Raw genomic sequence first — 14,161 nt, forward strand, 5'->3', positions numbered from 1 at the left:
CGCGCGGTTCCAGACTGTAGCGCCTAGAACCACTCGGTCACTTCGGCCGGCTGTGGGGGAGAGCTTAAGGATTAACTAAAACATTTACAACAAAAAGTGCAGCTCTTGGAATGCCAAAATAAAGGACTGGAATGCTGTGGTAAACACAGAGTGCCTGAATGTCATCGAATGCCTCTCAATTAATTACAAGTTGGAAAAGCTGGAGATACTAGAAAGAATAAAATTACGGAAAATCATGGGTCCAATCCAGGTTGAAACTGGCTGGAAACGTGGGAGCAACAATGGAATCTACTAGAAGGTAATGAAAATTTCGGAGACCTTGTAAAAGAGGTGGTTATCGTTTCTAGGACACCTGCACAGAATGGACAAAACCAGACTAAGCAAAAGCATATTCGACTACCTGTGGAAAAAGACAACAACAACATGGATTAAGGAAGCTCGTAAAGATCCTGACGCAGTTTTGAAATCCTGTGTAATGGTCTGGATAGATGTCTGCCTGTTACTTATTACGATCCTCTTCCACTGTCGGCGGTCACTGTCAGTCAACAGAAGCTTTTGTGCTGTACGTGTCCCACATTTGAAACAGTGGGCCCAGGAATTTTTAGAAGTGTGGAAATCTCGCGTACAGACGTATGACAGTGGACCCAGGAATTTTTAGGAGTGTGGAAATCTCGCGTACAGACGTATGACACAAGTGACAACCAATGACCTGACCACGTTCGAAGTCCGTGAGTTCCGCGCTGAGCCCCATTCTGCTCTCTCACGATGTCTAATGACTACAGAGGTCGCTGATATGGAGTACCTGGGAGTAAGTGACAGCAAAATGCACCTAATACGAAAAACGTATGTTTTTGGGGATAACCGAATAATTATGATCACATGTTGTTTAACATCAGTGTTTTAGGACCTTGTGAAGTGGGTTGGGAGTGAGGAGGAGAGTTGGATTCTGGAGCGTATGACTTACAAGGGAGGAGACAACAGAGAAGGAGGTGTCTTCCTGTGTAAGAAGAATTTTGATAATGCCAGTCAGTGACAGGATGATAGAAATGAGGATATTGAATGTCTCTGTAGACACATTATTTGTTCAAGTGTACATGCCTATATCGGAAGCAGACGAGGAAGAAGTGGACAAGGCATATGAACAGATGGAAGACGTATCTGAAGAAGATGGAAAAGGTAAAATAAGAACAGTGATGATAGGAGACTGCAACAGCGTGTAGAGGTATGGAAATGTTGGAGATTACGGACTCGGACAACCGAATGAAAGAGGAGATAAGTTAATATGGTTTTGTGAGAGTGTTGGGTTTTGGATTGCCAACATCTGGTTCCGGAATCACCAAGGAAGACTGCATACATGGAAAACTGCTGGTGATAAAGCCAGGTACCATATAGACTGCATTTAAATCGATCGAAAAACAGCATCAAGATGCCTAAAACTATCCCTGGAGCAGATGCCTATACAGACCACAACTTGCTTGTTGCAGGTATAGGAACTAGGCTAAAACACGTAATGTACAAAAGAAACAACTTGTAAATAAGTGGAATCTGGCAAAACTGAAAAATGAACATGCCGAGCTCTTTACAAATAGTGTGGGAGAAAACTTGGAGAAGATAAATAGTGATGAGAAGAATAGAAAGGAAAACAGAGAAGAACATAAGAGACTTCAGTACAGAGGGACCAGACATGCAATTGAGTGTCTGAAGATGATGGCAGCAAGATTTTTGAAAGTGAGTAGAGAAATGTATATTTCTTTTGTCGATTGGGAAAAAGAATATGATTGAATTGACTGGTCTTTGGTGTTAAAGATTCTGAAAGATAGTGGTATAGACTAGAAGGATTCATGGTCAATAAAGCAACTCTACATGGGGAAAAAAGTGGTAGTTCGAGTAGATGGAACTGAAGATGTGGGTCAGTAATTAAAACTTCCGGGCTAAGAGGCCGTGGTCCAATAGTAGAAATACTTCTCCCTGACGTTTCGTTGCCAGCTGCGGGCAACATCATCTGAGGTGAGTCTACGACTGGCTGCTAGGCCGTGAAGGTCCTGTTTATATAGAGCGCGTAGAGGGCGCCACCACTCGTCACGTGTTGTCAACAGTAAAACTATCTCTGGCTGGCGTCATTACTCTCGATCGAAGGTAATCGATTGTCACATCTTTGGTACAGAGTCGATCGCCATATCTTATCTAGCTTCAAGCCTTCTTCTTTCCTGTTAAAATTATTGTGGTGTTTAAAAATCTCTACAGCCACTCTATACATACGTGCATAATAATGCGATGTCTTAGCTAGCACGCTCGTCTCACTAAATTTTATTTCATGGTCACCCGTTTCAAAAACATGTTCCGCTACAGCCGATTTGTCCGTGTGTCCCAGTCGACAGTTCCTTTTATGTTCAGTTAGGCGAGTATTGATACTTCTTTTTGTGGTTCCAATGTAAACCTTCCCACAACTACAGGGAATCTTATAGACACCAGGAGTAGCTAAAGGGTGTCGTGCATCTTTCGCCGATCTTAAGCATTCACTAATTTTCTTGGTGGGTCTGAAGATTGTATCAACTCTGAACTTGGCCAGCACTTTCCCGATACGGTCCGTAATATTGTGGATGAATGGAAGAAAAACTTTCCCCACCGATGGTTGTTGTTGTTGCACGTTTTCGGACATTTTTCTTCTGGGATGGAGTGCTCTATCTATCTCCTTGTCAGCGTACCCATTTTTCTGGAAAGCGGTTCGCAAGTGGTTTAGTTCCTCTTGCAAATAAGCTGGCTCACAGATTTTATTAGCCCTGTCCACCAATGTCTTGATGATGCCTCTCTTCTGCCTGGGATGATGGTTTTACTGTTGACAACACGTGACGAGTGGTGGCGCCCTCTACGCGCTCTATATAAACAGGACCTCCACGGCCTAGCAACCAGTCGTAGACTCACCTCAGATGATGTTGCCCGCAGCTGGCAACGAAACGTCAGGGAGAAGTATTTCTACTATTGGACCACGGCCTCTTAGCCCGGAAGTTTTAATTACTGAAGACGCCGGCCGTGAAAGCCTACACGCTATGATGAAGAGGTGGGTATTAGGAGTGAGACAGGGTTGCTGTGTGTTGCCAGCACCTTTTAATATACACTCCTGGAAATTGAAATAAGAACACCGTGAATTCATTGTCCCAGGAGGGGAAACTTTATTGACACATTCCTGGGGTCAGATACATCACATGATCACACTGACAGAACCACAGGCACATAGACACAGGCAACAGAGCATGCACAATGTCGGCACTAGTACAGTGTATATCCACCTTTCGCAGCAATGCAGGCTGCTATTCTCCCATGGAGACGATCGTAGAGATGCTGGATGTAGTACTGTGGAACGGCTTGCCATGCCATTTCCACCTGGCGCCTCAGTTGGACCAGCGTTCGTGCTGGACGTGCAGACCGCGTGAGACGACGCTTCATCCAGTCCCAAACATGCTCAATGGGGGACAGATCCGGAGATCTTGCTGGCCAGGGTAGTTGACTTACACCTTCTAGAGCACGTTGGGTGGCACGGGATACATGCGGACGTGCATTGTCCTGTTGGAACAGCAAGTTCCCTTGCCGGTCTAGGAATGGTAGAACGATGGGTTCGATGACGGTTTGGATGTACCGTGCACTATTCAGTGTCCCCTCGACGATCACCAGTGGTGTACGGCCAGTGTAGGAGATCGCTCCCCACACCATGATGCCGGGTGTTGGCCCTGTGTGCCTCGGTCGTATGCAGTCCTGATTGTGGCGCTCACCTGCACGGCGCCACGCATACGACCATCATTGGCACCAAGGCAGAAGCGACTTTCATCGCTGAAGACGACACGTCTCCATTCGTCCCTCCATTCACGCCTGTCGCGACACCACTGGAGGCGGGCTGCACGATGTTGGGGCGTGAGCGGAAGACGGCCTAACGGTGTGCGGGACCGTAGCCCAGCTTCATGGAGACGGTTGCGAATGGTCCTCGCCGATACCCCAGGAGCAACAGTGTCCCTAATTTGCTGGGAAGTGGCGGTGCGGTCCCCTACGGCACTGCGTAGGATCCTACGGTCTTGGCGTGCATCCGTGCGTCGCTGCGGTCCGGTCCCAGGTCGACGGGCACGTGCACCTTCCGCCGACCACTGGCGACAACATCGATGTACTGTGGAGACCTCACGCCCCACGTGTTGAGCAATTCGGCGGTACGTCCACCCGGCCTCCCGCATGCCCACTATACGCCCTCGCTCAAAGTCCGTCAACTGCACATACGGTTCACGTCCACGCTGTCGCGGCATGCTACCAGTGTTAAAGGCTGCGATGGAGCTCCGTATGCCACGGCAAACTGGCTGACACTGACGGCGGCGGTGCACAAATGCTGCGCAGCTAGCGCCATTCGACGGTCAACACCGCGGTTGCTGGTGTGTCCGCTGTGCCGTGCGTGTGATCATTGCTTGTACAGCCCTCTCGCAGTGTCCGGAGCAAGTATGGTGGGTCTGACACACCGGTGTCAATGTGTTCTTTTTTCCATTTCCAGGAGTGTAGATTGCCCGAAAAAAAATTAGTACACCCTTCTAGAGTTTTCAAGCTCACACAACGTTGTTGCAACAGTGCATATGGAGCAGGTGAAGTGATTAAATTTACAGATCAATAGCAAAAGCAGTTCTGAGGTGGCTGAAACACCCTTATTACGGGCGCCAGTGCAGGCGCTAACTATAGTATCTAGTCGATCGTACAGATGGTGAATACTCTCCTCTCCTGGGATACGTTCTGCCACGCCCGCTCGACCTGTTCACATATCTCTGGGAAGTTGTTGGATGTCGAGTTGCACTTCTCGTCCAATCATATCCCACACATGTTTGATTGGAGACGAGTGGGGAAACCGTGCCTGCCAGGAAAGCTGCTGCTTGTCTTGCAGGGCACGTTTTGTTTCACGGGAGTGTGTGGGCGAGCATTATCCTGTTGGAATAACACATCATCTTCCTGTTGCAAGAACGACAAAAGAAACAGTCTAACAACGTTCTGCATGTGCCGAATACCGGTTAGCGTCCCCTGCAGAGCCAGCAAAGGTGAACGGTGCTGTAGCTTATCGCACCCCAGACCATCAGGCCTGGGGAGGGGCCAGTATGTCTTAGACAAATGCTCTCTAAGAGATAGCGCTCACCAGGTCAACGTCGTACGCACAAACATCACTTACATGCAGGCAGAATCTGCTTTCATCGCTGAAGACCACGGCGCGCCATTCAGTCTTGCACGTGATCCTCTGACGGCACCAGTCAAGCTGCGCACATCAATGTTGTGGCGGGAGTGCAATACGGGGTAGATGTGTGCGTGACAGTAGTCCCACTGCTAATAACTGGTTCGCAACAGTTCGTGTTGCTGTGCCTGCTATCACAAGCTCTCTTACCTGTGCTGTGGCACCTGTATGATCTATCACTGCTGCCCTTGCAAGACGACCCTCCTGGTGGGCGTCTGTGCTGTGTGGTCGTCCAGAATGTTGTTTATCTGTGTGTGAATGTTCACGTGACCGCTGATACTAACATCGTTGCACAAATGACGTAGCAGGTCCAACTTGTGGGGCAGTTCTCCAATAGGACCATCCTGCCACAATTCGACCAGTTTCCAACTCGCTCAGCTGGCTGTATGGAGCACGAGTGCATTTCTGTGGCATGATTACCAGCCTACTTCACACTGAGCCTTCAAGCCATGACCAGTCCGTATTGTAACTGGGTGCTCTCTTTTGATGCTAGTCAATTGTAGGGATGAGCATTACTGCAAAGGGCGTTTGATTCTACAGCACTATGACAGGGTGAAAAACACTAAATAAATTACTTTGTCTCTCTTAACAACATGTGGCAGGGTGGGTTCTTCCTTGGCTCGGGCATGAGGTAGAATGAAACAGCATCTTTACATAAGATAACTTTTATTGAAAGTTTTGTACAGTGGTTTCCTTACTGGATTGTTCTGGCTGGGAGAGCGGCAGCTGTGTAGTTTGCAAAGCCTTCTGCTGCTGCAGCGGCGTCGTCTGATTACGCCTGGCGGTGTGTATCTCGTGTCGCCGTCCCGCCCAGTTGACTGGAGACGCGCATCGTGAGGCAACCCGTATAATTAATGACAACGAAGCCGTGAATCGGATGGTGATACCTTGGATGTGGCGTCCCAGTGTTTCTCTTCTCTATGCGGCCGCATCTGTTGTGCGTCGGCCAGCGGAGCAGCGCGGCGGGGGAAGGCCAGTGTCCCGGACTCGAACACTGGACTCCAGCTTGCCAGTCTTCGGCTGTCAGGTCTTCATCACCAGCTCACAGGTGACTGCTGATGTGAGGCCGTCTCCTTCCCATCCTCACGAGTCACCCGGGTACGTAAAAATCAGTCTTCAAATACCTTTTAACTTCTGTCTTCTGGCGGTCAGGCTCCTGCTTGCTATTCCGTTACAGCGGCGGATTTGGTGCTTCTGTGTACGATGTAGTCTCTTCCTGCATGACGGTCTTTAGCACAGACTGAACTGTACTGGAACTGAACTGAAAACTACTGTCGGGCCCACTGCATAGCCTCTTCTGTCACGTTGAAAAGCTTCTCAAAGAATCTTCTTAACGTCGGTCATTGACTCTTGGAATGTAGGTGAGCGTCTTTGATCACATGTGACAATGGAGAAACACAAGAGCCGGTCGGGCGATGCCCTGACGGCTGAATCGACCGCGTCCGCTTATGTGGGGAGGGCGATGGCTTCTCTTGAAAGTGCTGACTTCATGGTCATTGCCTCTTCTGCTCTGCCTGCTGTTTGCCAGTGTGTAACTCTTCTAAACTAAACTAAGTTTTTCATTTATTTTCTAATTTCTGCTTCACATTGATTTCACTAATTTATTTTCCTATCTTAAGTACCACTCAACAGTATTTAAGGGTAGACGCAAATGACGCTCTGGTGGCCTTGCCATTGTACTATCTGTTGGCAGACGACGTTATGAACCACTTATCAGTACATCTTCAATCCCCAGGTGACATATGCCGTCATCGGATCAAGATCGACACCGTCTTTCCGGGTGCACTATTTTTTCGGCAGTGTATATGCTGAAAAGCTAATCAAAATGGTCTTGGAAATATCAAAAGGACGTGTAAAGGGAGGAGGAAAAATAAAACAAACAGCTACTCTGATGATATGACTGTTCTAAGAGAAAAGGAGGAAGAGCTGCAGGCTAACGACGGAGGATATGGTAAGTGTGGGTAAAGAGTTTGGAATTAAACTTGAGACTGGCGAGACCAAACTGACGAGACTCGGAAAAGAAGGCGACACGATTAATATAATACTAGGCTGAATGGTGGTAGAGCCATTTCAGTCGTTCCAGTATTTGGGAAGCTTGGTAATTATCAGCGGAATTCGTACAGAGGGGAGACGCAGGATCTCTACGGGAAAGAGAACTTTCGAAGGTTTTCTTACTCCTAGTAAGAGCTGAGCAGGGTAGGAGAAGACACGAACTTCATGGGTGGGATACAGAAAACATTTTGGATGGGACACATTACATAGGAATTATCTATTACAGATAATCATTGAGAGGAGAAGTAGATGGAGAAGGAGGGAAAGGAAGAATAAGTTATAGAATGCTAACAGATGTGAAGAGAGGAATTAAGTTATGAGCAAATGATAACGGAGGATGCTCTGGACAGAGAAATAAGAAGAACGTCCAGTTGATACCTGTCTGAGGATAGATTTACTGAAAGAAGGAAAAAGTGGATGAGAGACTGATAATATATCCCGACACCTCAAAATAGTTGTTGTTGTTGTTGTGGTCCTCAGTCCAGAGACTGGTTTGATGCAGCTCTCCATGCTACTCTATCCTGTGCAAGCTTCTTCATCTCCCAGTACCTACTGCAGCCTACATCCTTCTGAATCCGCTTAGTGTATTCATCTCTTAGTCTCCCTCTACGATTTTTACCCTCCACGCTGCCCTCCAATACTAAATTGGTGATCCCTTGATGCCTCAGAATATGCCCTACCAACCGATCCCTTCTTCTAGTCAAGTTGTGCCACAAGTTTCTCTACTCTCCAATTGTATTCAATACCTCCTCATTAGTTATGTGATCTACCCATCTAATCTTCAGCATTCTTCTGTACCACCACATTTCGAAAGCTTCTATTCTCTTCTTGTCCAAACTATTTATCGTCCATGTTTGACTTCCATACATGGCTACATTCCACACAAATACTTTCAGAAACGACTTCCTCACACTTAAATTTATACTCGATGTTAACAAATTTCTCTTCTTCAGAAACGCTTTCCTTGCCATTGCCAGTCTACATTTTATATCCTCTCTACTTCGACCATCATCAGTTATTTTGCTCCCCAAATAGCAAAACTCCTTTACCACTTTAAGTGTCTCATTTCCTAATCTAATTCCCTCAGCATCACCCGACTTAATTCGACTACATTCCATTATCGTCGTTTTGCTTTTGTTGATGTTCATTTTATATCCTCCTTTCAAGACACTGTTCATTCCGTTCAACTGCTCTTCCAAGTCCTTTGCTGCCTCTGGCAGTATTACAATGTCATCGGCGAACCTCAAAGTTTTTATTTCTTCTCCGTGGATTTTAATACCTACTCCGAATTTTTCTTTTGTTTCCTTTAGTGCTTGCTCAATATACAGATTGAATAGCATCGGGGAGAGGCTACAACCCTGTCTCATTCTCTATCCATTCACTGCTTCCCTTTCATGCCCGCCGGCCGGTGTGGCCGTGCGGTTCTGGGCGCTTCAGTCTGGAACCGCGTGACCGCTACGCTCGCAGGTTCGAATCCTGAATGGGGCATGGATGTGTGTGATGTCCTTAGGTTGGTTAGGTTTAAGTAGTTCTAAGTTCTAGGGGACTGATAACCACAGATGTTGAGTCCCATAGTGCTCAGAGCCATTTGAACCATTTGAACCTTTCATGCCCCTCGACTCTTGTAACTTCCATCTGGTTTCTGTACAAATTGTAAACAGCCTTTTGCTCCCTATATTTTACCCCTGCCGCCTTCAAAATTTGAAAGACAGTATTCCAGTCAACATTGTCAAAAGCTTTATCTAAGTCTACAAACGCTAGGAACGTAGATTTGCCTTTCCTTAATCTATTTTCCAAGATAAGTCGTAGGGTCAGTGTAACAATTCCAATTCCAAAGAAGCCAGTTGTAAATACTACCGAACCACAATTTAATAAGTCTTGGTTCCAGAACACTGAAACGAATTATTTATTGAAGAGAGGAACAACTTGTAGAGACCAACTTCAGAGAAAATCGATTTGCGTTCCAGATAAATGTAAGAACACACGAGACAATAGCGAAACAAAATAATCTACGATGGGACTCAAACAAATCGGATGGTGCTTGGAGAAATGTTATACGCTTACTGAAAGCACGGTGCCCGTGACGGCAGCTTTTGCTATTAAGACTCGGCCGTAACGTAAGGGATTTCACGCAGCACTTGCCGTGGCGCGGCACAGACTTGGTGACGTCATACCGACTACTTGTCAGTTGGGGTAGGCTCTGCTGTGTACTGCATAGGCTGGGCCAGAGAGCGGGGACGTGCGCGTGAGGCTGGAAGGCGGCAGTTGTCTCCGCTCTGGGGCGTGTTGTGCTGTGAGGGTCAGGGCGGCGGAGGTGTGCTATTTCGGGCGCTCTGTTCTGTGCTGCGCTGTGGTGCGGTGCGGCGCGAGCAACTGCACCGTGAGCGACACACTTGCTGCCGTTGCGGCGGAGGGGGGAGGGAGGGGGGGGGTCGCGCTGACACGAGAGCTGGAGCCGCCCACGTCTGCAACGTCGAAAGGCAGCGGTCGCTTCCCCTGATACTACGCATCAGGCGCGACGCACATCAGCAAGTAACGACCGCACGTCCTCGCACCGAGTTGGCAGCGTCACAAATCGTTTCAGTTTACTCACGGCCACATCGCAGTGATAAGCTCGAGCAGTACTAGACTGGGAGGTGAAATGTAGCAGCTGATTTTTCATACAATTTCGAAGCTAATTTGTGTAGCATGATTATAAGGTAGAACCCTTACAGTCAGTTTCGCCTTTTGAGCTCTGTAACGTAATTTTTAACAATTCCGTGTCTAAGTACTCACTAATATTCCTTCCATCCGTTATTAGCAACATACACTACTGGCCATTAAAATTGCTACACCACGAAGATGACGTCCTACAGACGCGACATTTAACCGACAGGAAGACGATGCTGTCATATGCAAATGATTAGCTTTTCACAGCATTCACGCAAGGTTGGCGCCGTGGCGACACCTACAACGTGCTGCCATGAGGAAGCTTTCTAACCGATTTCTCATACACAAACAGCAGTTGACCGGCGTTGCCTGGTGAAACGTTGTTGTGATGCCTCATGTAGGGAGGAGAAATGCGTACCATCACGTTTCCGACTTTTGATGAAGGTCGGATTGTAGCCTATCGCGATTACGGTTTATCGCATCGCGACATTGTTGCTCGCGTTGGTCGAGATCCAATGACTGTTAGCAGAATATGGAATCGGTGGGTTCAGGAGGGTAATACGGAACGCCGTGCTGGAACCCAACGGCCTCGTATCACTAGCAGTCGAGATGACAGGCATCTTATCCGCATGGCTGTAACGGATCGTGCAGCCACGTCTCGATCCCTGAGTAAACAGATGAGGACGTTTGAAAGACAACAACCATCTGCACGAACAGTTTAACGACGTTTGCAGCAGTATGGACTATCAGCTCGGTGACCGTGGCTGCGGTTACCCCTGACGCTGCGTCACAGACAGGATCGCCTGCGTTGGTGTACTCAACGACGAACCTGAGTGCACGAATGGGAAAACGTCATTTTTTCGGATGACTCCAGTTTCTGTTTACAGTATCATGATGGTCGCATCCGTGTTTGGCGACATCGCGGTGAAGGCACATTGGAAGCGTGTATTCGTCATCGCCATAATGGCGTATCACCCGGCGTGATGGTATGGGGTGCCACTGGTTACACGTCTCGGTCACCTCTAGTTCGCATTGACGGCACTTTGAACAGTGGACGTTACATTTCAGATGTGTTACGACCCGTGGCTCTACCCTTCATTCGATCCGTCCGAAACCTTACATTTCAGCAGGATAATGCACGACCGCATGTTGCAGGACCTGTACGGGCCTTTCTGGATACAGAAAATGTTCCACTGCTGCCCTGGCCAGCACATTCTCCGTCTCTCTCACCAATTGAAAACGTCTGGTCAATGGTGGCCGAGGAACTGGCTCGTCACAATACGGCAGTCGGGTACAGATTTCTCTGGGTCTATGCACCCAAATTGCGTGAAAATGTAATCACATGTCAGTTCTAGTATAATATATTTGTCCAATGAATACCCGTTTATCATCTGTAGTCTTCTTGGTGTAGCAATTTTAATGGCCAGTAGTGTATATTGTCGATTTGTTCGGTTGCAAATAGGGCTTTCCAATTACTAACAACAGAGTCACAAAAGAGATACCATATATTTTGTAATTATAGTATTTGAAACCAGTAACAACTCAGTTTATCACGCCGTCAGCTTGCTATGCTATTGGCTAACGTAATATCCTCTAAATACTGTAATTCACAAAACGAAACCAGATTAACAATGAAAAAAATATTTAGGGCGCTCTGTTATATATTGAAATTCTGTTCACACTAAAAAAATTAATAGTATTTGGAAGAGAAAGCATGGTAGGAATGGTTGGGATAATGTAGTTTCAGTGCAGTTAAGGAAAGTGTTATTAGAATTGTTTGATCGTATCATTTCAGCTATTTTTCTACCAAAACGAGAGCTACAAAATAATCAAAATCCTCAAGGCAATCACATTCCAGAATTACTTCCAATTTGAAAAGCAATTTTACCAGGAAAAAGCTAGGCATACAATAGGACCTCCAATACCGGGAACAGCCGGCCGCGGTGGTCTCGCGGTTCTAGGCGCGCAGTCCGGAACCGTGCGACTACTACGGTCGCAGGTTCGAATCCTGCCTCGGGCATGGATGTGTGTGATGTCCTTAGGTTAGTTAGTTTTAAGTAGTTTAAGAGTCCCATAGTGCTCAGAGCCATTTGAATACCGGGAACACTGGCAAACAGAGTCATCAACCACTTAGAAAAACACAGTCTTCGATACAGTCATCACAAATGAAGGATACAAACTTGTTTAATGATACAGGTATGTGGATGACCTAATCTGTATGGTATATGAACCAACAGAGAAAATAGATAAGCTTCATATAGACAACCAGTATGTATAAAAATATTCAATTCACCATGGAGAAAGAAACACGATAGGATATACATTTCTTGGATATAACAATAAACAGAAATAGCAGTAAGCATTTGACGTCTTCAGAAAACCAATAGTCACAGATCTAATTACACTCCTGGAAATTGAAATAAGAACACCGTGAATTCATTGTCCCAGGAAGGGGAAACTTTATTGACACATTCCTGGGGTCAGATACATCACATGATCACACTGACAGAACCACAGGCACATACACACAGGCAACAGAGCATGCACAATGTCGGCACTAGTACAGTGTATATCCACCTTTCGCAGCAATGCAGGCTGCTATTCTCCCATGGAGACGATCGTAGAGATGCTGGATGTAGTCCTGTGGAACGGCTTGCCACGCCATTTCCACCTGGCGCCTCAGTTGGACCAGCGTTCGTGCTGGACGTGCAGACCGCGTGAGACGACGCTTCATCCAGTCCCAAACATGCTCAATGGGGGACAGATCCGGAGATCTTGCTGGCCAGGGTAGTTGACTTACACCTTCTAGAGCACGTTGGGTGGCACGGGATACACGCGGACGTGCATTGTTCTGTTGGAACAGCAAGTTCCCTTGCCGGTCTAGGAATGGTAGAACGATGGGTTCGATGACGGTTTGGATGTACCGTGCACTATTCAGTGTCCCCTCGACGATCACCAGTGGTGTACGGCCAGTGTAGGAGATCGCTCCCCACACCATGATGCCGGGTGTTGGCCCTGTGTGCCTCGGTCGTATGCAGTCCTGATTGTGGCGCTCACCTGCACGGCGCCAAACACGCATACGACCATCATTGGCACCAAGGCAGAAGCGACTCTCATCGCTGAAGACGACACGTCTCCATTCGTCCCTCCATTCACGCCTGTCGCGACACCACTGGAGGCGGGCTGCACGATGTTGGGGCGTGAGCGGAAGACGCCCTAACGGTGTGCGGGACCGTAGCCCAGCTTCATGGAGACGGTTGCGAATGGTCCTCGCCGATACCCCAGGAGCAACAGTGTCCCTAATTTGCTGGGAAGTGGCGGTGCGGTCCCCTACGGCACTGCGTAGGATCCTACGGTCTTGGCGTGCATCCGTGCGTCGCTGCGGTCCGGTCCCAGGTCGACGGGCACGTGCACCTTCCGCCGACCACTGGCGACAACATCGATGTACTGTAGGGACCTCACGCCCCACGTGTTGAGCAATTCGGCGGTACGTCCACCCGGCCTCCCGCATTCCCACTATACGCCCTCGCTCAAAGTCCGTCAACTGCACATACGGTTCACGTCCACGCTGTCGCGGCATGCTACCAGTGTTAAAGACTGCGATGGAGCTCCGTATGCCACGGCAAACTGGCTGACACTGACGGCGGCGGTGCACAAATGCTGCGCAGCTAGCGCCATTCGACGGCCAACACCGCGGTTCCTGGTGTGTCCGCTGTGCCGTGCGTGCGATCATTGCTTGTACAGCCCTCTCGCAGTGTCCGGAGCAAGTATGGTGGGTCTGACACACCGGTGTCAATGTGTTCTTTTTTCCATTTCCAGGAGTGTATATATGCTTCATCTGACCATCCGCAAAATCAAAAATTAGCAGCCTTACGACACATGTTACACAGACTAAATAATATCCCACTCAGCAAAGAAAACTATGAAAAAGAATTGCAAACAACACAACTCAAAGCCACAAACAATGGTTGCAACACCCATATAGTAAAAGAGTCAACCAAAAAGTCAAAAGACAGCTAAAGAAAAATGAAAACAAGCAGAGAACGCAAATACCAATGCAGCACACATGGAAACACAAACAATAACATCCATGACATCGGTAACAGAAAGAAATGACACACTCTAACATACAAACACAAATCGACACACAGGGTAACAAATATGCTGAAGAAACAGGGATTACATCTTGCTTACAGAACAAGAAACACACTCCAG

The sequence above is a fragment of the Schistocerca americana genome, chromosome 10 (genome assembly GCF_021461395.2).
Source record: "Schistocerca americana isolate TAMUIC-IGC-003095 chromosome 10, iqSchAmer2.1, whole genome shotgun sequence".
Classification (NCBI taxonomy): Eukaryota; Metazoa; Arthropoda; class Insecta; order Orthoptera; family Acrididae; genus Schistocerca; species Schistocerca americana.